Here is a 5,489-nt window from a genome sequence, read left to right on the forward strand (position 1 = left end):
TTGAGACGGGTAAAGCTGCAGCTAACTGACCGCTAGATTATTTGGGCAAAGAGAAAGGTACTTCAACGCAGAATGGTACAAAAACAGAGAGTGGTTAATTATTTGCAAAACCACTAAACGGGCCTTCTGTGAAATATGCAGATTTGCTGTCAAACGGCTTGGAACTTTCTCAACATGTGGAGATGATAGCTTTGTTAATATCGGAGTTAATAACTGGAAAAAGTGCCCAAGCCTCCTGGACAGCCACGAAAAGTCTCATTTCCACAGAGAGTGTATTAAAGTGCGCTTTCTTCAGTCAAACACCAGTCAACATGCAGCTTGTCAAACAACAGCGTATTGAGCAGGACAAAAGAAGAGATGGAATGATGGAGCAACTGCGCTGTCTGCAGTTTCTAACCCGACAGGGCCTAGCAATCAGGGTCATGCGGATAAGGAGAGCAATTTCCAAAAGAACTCGTAGCTGAGAAAAACCCCACTCTGAAAAGCTTCATGCTCACCGGGAAATATGCATCATGAGACAATTAATGAACTTATAAATCTAATGTATCGGGAGTCTCTCACCACTATATTAACTGAAATTTAAAAGCAATGCAAAACATGCAGTTATTGTGCTTCCAGCAAACATCCACTGATAAACTGCCATGTTAACAACCTCATGATAACCTCATATGTGTTTAACTTAGGATCGTACCTGTGTTTAGTCTAGAAAAAGGTCAATGTGTGCATTTTATTATAAAGTTGTGTATATTTACAGACTGTTGCAAAAACTAAGAAACTTATAAACATCAGGTTTAAAACTAAAAGAGCTTTACAAAAAAGTAACACAATTAGAGATGTTTGGAGTTTTATTTTAGTTATTAATTTACATGTTTTGTCAAAGAGATGCTGATTTGATTACGGCATTTCCTGTTTCTGCCGGAGAGAGGGGAGTTTGTCCCAAAGCTTGCCGCTGTGTTTACTTCCTCCATCTGACAGGAGGGAGCCTCATGTGTCACTCCACGGAGTTCACTCCGTCACGGAGGGGGAGTGTGTAGGGGTAGGGTGTAGGGCGTGGTTTGGGATTGGGCCATACACACGCACTTTTTTGGCCCCCCCACTTCTAAAATGAATCCGGCGCGCCTGTCTGACGTCCAAAAGAAAACTATAAATAAAGAGCTTTTGAACATTAAAGCATGGAGAGGACACTACATACTGATACACACCTGAACATCAGCAGGAGAGGACTCTTTAAAGTAGAGACACTACATACTGATATACACCTGAACATCAGCAGGAGAGGACTCTTTAAGTAGAGGACACTACATACTGATATACACCTGAACATCAGCAGGAGAGGACTCTTAAAGTAGAGACACTACATACTGATATACACCTGAACATCAGCAGGAGAGGACTCTTTAAAGTAGAGACACTACATTACTGATATACACCTGAACATCAGCAGGAGAGGACTCTTTAAGTAGAGACACTACATACTGATATACACCTGAACATCAGCAGGAGAGGACTCTTTAAAGTAGAGACACTACATACTGATATACACCTGAACATCAGCAGGAGAGGACTCTTTAAAGTAGAGACACTACATACTGATATACACCTGAACATCAGCAGGAGAGGACTCTTTAAAGTAGAGACACTACTTACTGATATACACCTGAACATCAGCAGGAGAGGACTCTTTAAAGTAGAGACACTACATACTGATATACACCTGAACATCAGCCAGGAGAGGACTCTTTAAAGTAGAGACACTACTTACTGATATACACCTGAACATCAGCAGGGAGAGGACTCTTTTAAAGTATGAGACACTACATACTGATATACACCTGAACATCAGCAGGAGAGGGACTCCTTTAAAGTAGAGACACTACATACTGATACACACCTGAACAATCAGCAGGAGAGGACTCTTTAAAGTAGAGACACTACATACTGATATACACCTGAACATCAGGGCAGGAGAGGACTCTTTAAAGTAGAGACACTACATACTGATATACACCTGAACATCAGCAGGAGAGGACTCTTTAAAGTTAGAGACACTACCATACTGATACACACCTGACATCAGCAGGAGAGGACTCTTTTAAGTAGAGACACTACATACTGATATACACCTGAACATCAGCAGGAGAGGACTCTTTAAGTAAGAGACACTACATACTGATATACACCGAACATCAGCAGGAGAGGACTCTTAAAGTAGAGACACTACATACTGCTATACACCTGATCATCAGCAGGATAGGGACTCTTTAAAGTAGAGACACTACATACTGATATACACTGATATAGCAGGAGAGGACTCTTTAAAGTAGAGACACTACATACTGATATACACCTGAACATCAGCAGGAGAGGACTCTTTAAAGTAGAGACACTACATACTGATATACACCTGAACATCAGCAGGAGAGGACTCTTTAAAGTAGAGACACTACATACTGATATACACCTGAACATCAGCAGGAGAGGACTCTTTAAAGTAGAGACACTAAAACAGCTGGGTTTGCTTCCCACTGACGGTAACACGATTCAGTACTAGTTTTTCCTGTAATAATAAGAAAACAGCCCCTCGTTAAATTCAGAAAAACGAATACCAACTGTTCATCTCTACGTCACACAGTTTGTCACGACACGAGATGCAAGATATTCTTCCCATTTTTTTCCCTTCCCGAAACCAATTAAAACCTGAGTTGGGGAGAATCAGAGGCGAACAGTCATTTGAAAAAAATCCCATTAGGACAGACACAGAGGACCCAGCTGTGTGTTTTAAAAGCCATAAGGGTCAAAGGAAAAAAAACTAATAGGCTTCATAGGTAGAAATAAATAGACTGGGGTTAGGTGTCTCTGATGGGAAATGAGTTTTAATAAAAAGCAGTCGGTTATTCTTCACAGTGGGAAGGACAGAATAATCCCGTATCTTTGCTTCGCTTTGACTGCAACAATCAGCTCAGAGGCAGAAACAAACCCACCTCGCCTCAAATGTGGCATCGCTTTGCTCGGGGGTTGGACGATCCAATCGGAAAACATGAATAACCTCGGTGCAGAAAAGCAATTATCCTTCAGCCCGGACAAAGGGCCGAGGAAACGTCAGCTCCAGGTGCTCCAACAATTTAATACTCCATGTGCATCGCTGGTTAATCACACAGAAACTGGGGGGGGGGGGGGGGGGGGGGGGTTGGTGAAGAATTCCCAGTGTTTCCAGTGATGATCCATTTCTTATGAAAATGTCTGTTTTATTGCTCCCTCTTGTCCAATGATTCAACACATGTCCAGTTCATTAAAGCTTTTCACATTTAGTGCTCTAATCACCTGCCGTCAAGGCTGTTGTCCCCAAAGACTGTGGACAGGAAGTGGATGTAGACATCGTGACATCCCTCATTAGTTTGTTGACTATGGTTTTATAGCCTTAGATTTGGCATTTTGGCCACAGTCCAATGGTTTTTGGCCGTAGTTATTTCGTTTTTTGTTGGTTTTTAAACACCATCTTGGTTTGGGGCCGACACTAACTTGGATTTTGATCAGTGGTTTTTTGTCTGTGGTAACGTCTTTTTTTTGTTGCCGTTTTGGTTTTTGGCCCTCATTATCTTCCTTTTTGTCGGACACCAGGCTTTTAATCTTTCCCCATCTTCGATCTTGACGTCATCATCTTGATATTTCCTGTTGTCATATTGGTTTATAGTCTTGTTCGGCATCTATCAGGAACAGCTTCTTCCACCAGGCGGTCAGGATGCTGAACTCTCTGTGCTCCCTCCCTCCTCTCCCTCTCTCCCTCCCTCCCTCCTCTCCCTCTCTCCCTCCCTCCCTCCTCTCCCTCTCCCTCCCCTCCCTCCTCTCCCTCTCTCCCTCCTCGCCCTCTCTCCCTCCCTCCCTCTGACATCTCACACACACACACACACACACACACACACACACACACACACACACACACACACACACCACACAACACACACACCACACACACACACACACACACACACACACACACACACACACACACACACACACACACACACACACACACACACACACACACACACACACACACACACCCTTCCCTCATCCAGCACCAGTCACTCTCTACTCCTCTCCGCTGCTACTGCACTGTACTTCCAACATCGTTATTTTGCTCCATGGAATACTTGCACTGATGTCACATTCACGTTTCTGTTGATTGTGTTTTTTGTTTTAAATATATTTATGACCTAGTACTTATACGAACTTATTACTACTCATTACTTAGTTTTTATACCCCTTTTATCTAGGCCCTTTTTGTATCTTGTTATATGTCACACTGTGGGACTGCGAGAAACGGTATTTTGAATTTTCTGTATGTATAACACGGGGAATTCTTGACAATAAAGTTGACTTTGACTGATCTCAGTTTTTGGTCTTGACCATCTGGTTTTTTTACGTTGTCATTTTGGTTTTTGCCAATCATTATCTTTGAAAATCACCATCTTGGGTTTTGTCCATCGCTATCCTTGGCTTTAGGCTGACATCACTTTGCTTTTTGGTTGTCGTCATCTTGAATAGTTTCCGTTGCCATCTCCATTATTTGCTCTGTCCATCATGTTTTTCTACCAACGTTACCTGAGGCAGGTTAGTGCAAATCAGGCGGTATTCAGTTTGGTTATTGGGCGAGACACTTATCCCGATATTCCTCCCCAAGGCTCGTTGTGTGTTTTCCGTTGCCATCTTGGATTTTGCCCCGTCATCATTTTGGTTTTTGCCATTGTTATTTAAAGTGGACCTATCATGCTATATTTAAATGATATATTGTAGGGCCATACCTATATAAGGTATATTTATACGTTTCTGTTTTCAAAATACCAAACAGATCATGCATTTTAGCCATGCCTCATTTCGCTCAATTTGCACTTTTTTTTAGCTCTGCTCTGCAAGGGCTGATTCAGTGAGAACAGCACCATCTACAGGCCTGGCATATGTACTACAGCGTCTCCAGCGCTTTGGAACGGCAATGGCCGTGGCTATCTCCTCCTGATTGGTGGAGTTGGCCCAATAGCCGTAGTGCCACCGTCCTGACGTCAGGACAGTGTTCAAATCTGGATCAGTTTTTATCAGATCCGTTGCAGCCCCTTTTTTAGAGATTTGGGTATGGAGGAAAATAGAGAGGGTTGTGTTTTCTGACACTTGGTGAGTTCCCTGGAACACCGGGGACACATATTCATGTAGAAAAGACGTACAAAAGTGCATTTTGCATGATAGGTCCCCTTTAAATAATTTCTTCCGTCGGCCTTTCTACCATATTGAGTGTATGTAAGTCTTACATATTTAATCGCCTTGGTTTTTGGTCATTATCGTCCTTTCCATTGCCATTTTGGATTTTGCCCAGTCATCATTTTGGTTTTTGCCATCAGCATCTTGGTTTATTGGGCTGTCACCATTTTGTTTTTGGTCCATCACCATGGTTTTAGGCTGACAACACTTTGGTTTTTGGTTGTCGGCATCTTACGTTT

Source organism: Trematomus bernacchii, unplaced genomic scaffold (assembly GCF_902827165.1).
Source record: "Trematomus bernacchii unplaced genomic scaffold, fTreBer1.1, whole genome shotgun sequence".
Classification (NCBI taxonomy): Eukaryota; Metazoa; Chordata; class Actinopteri; order Perciformes; family Nototheniidae; genus Trematomus; species Trematomus bernacchii.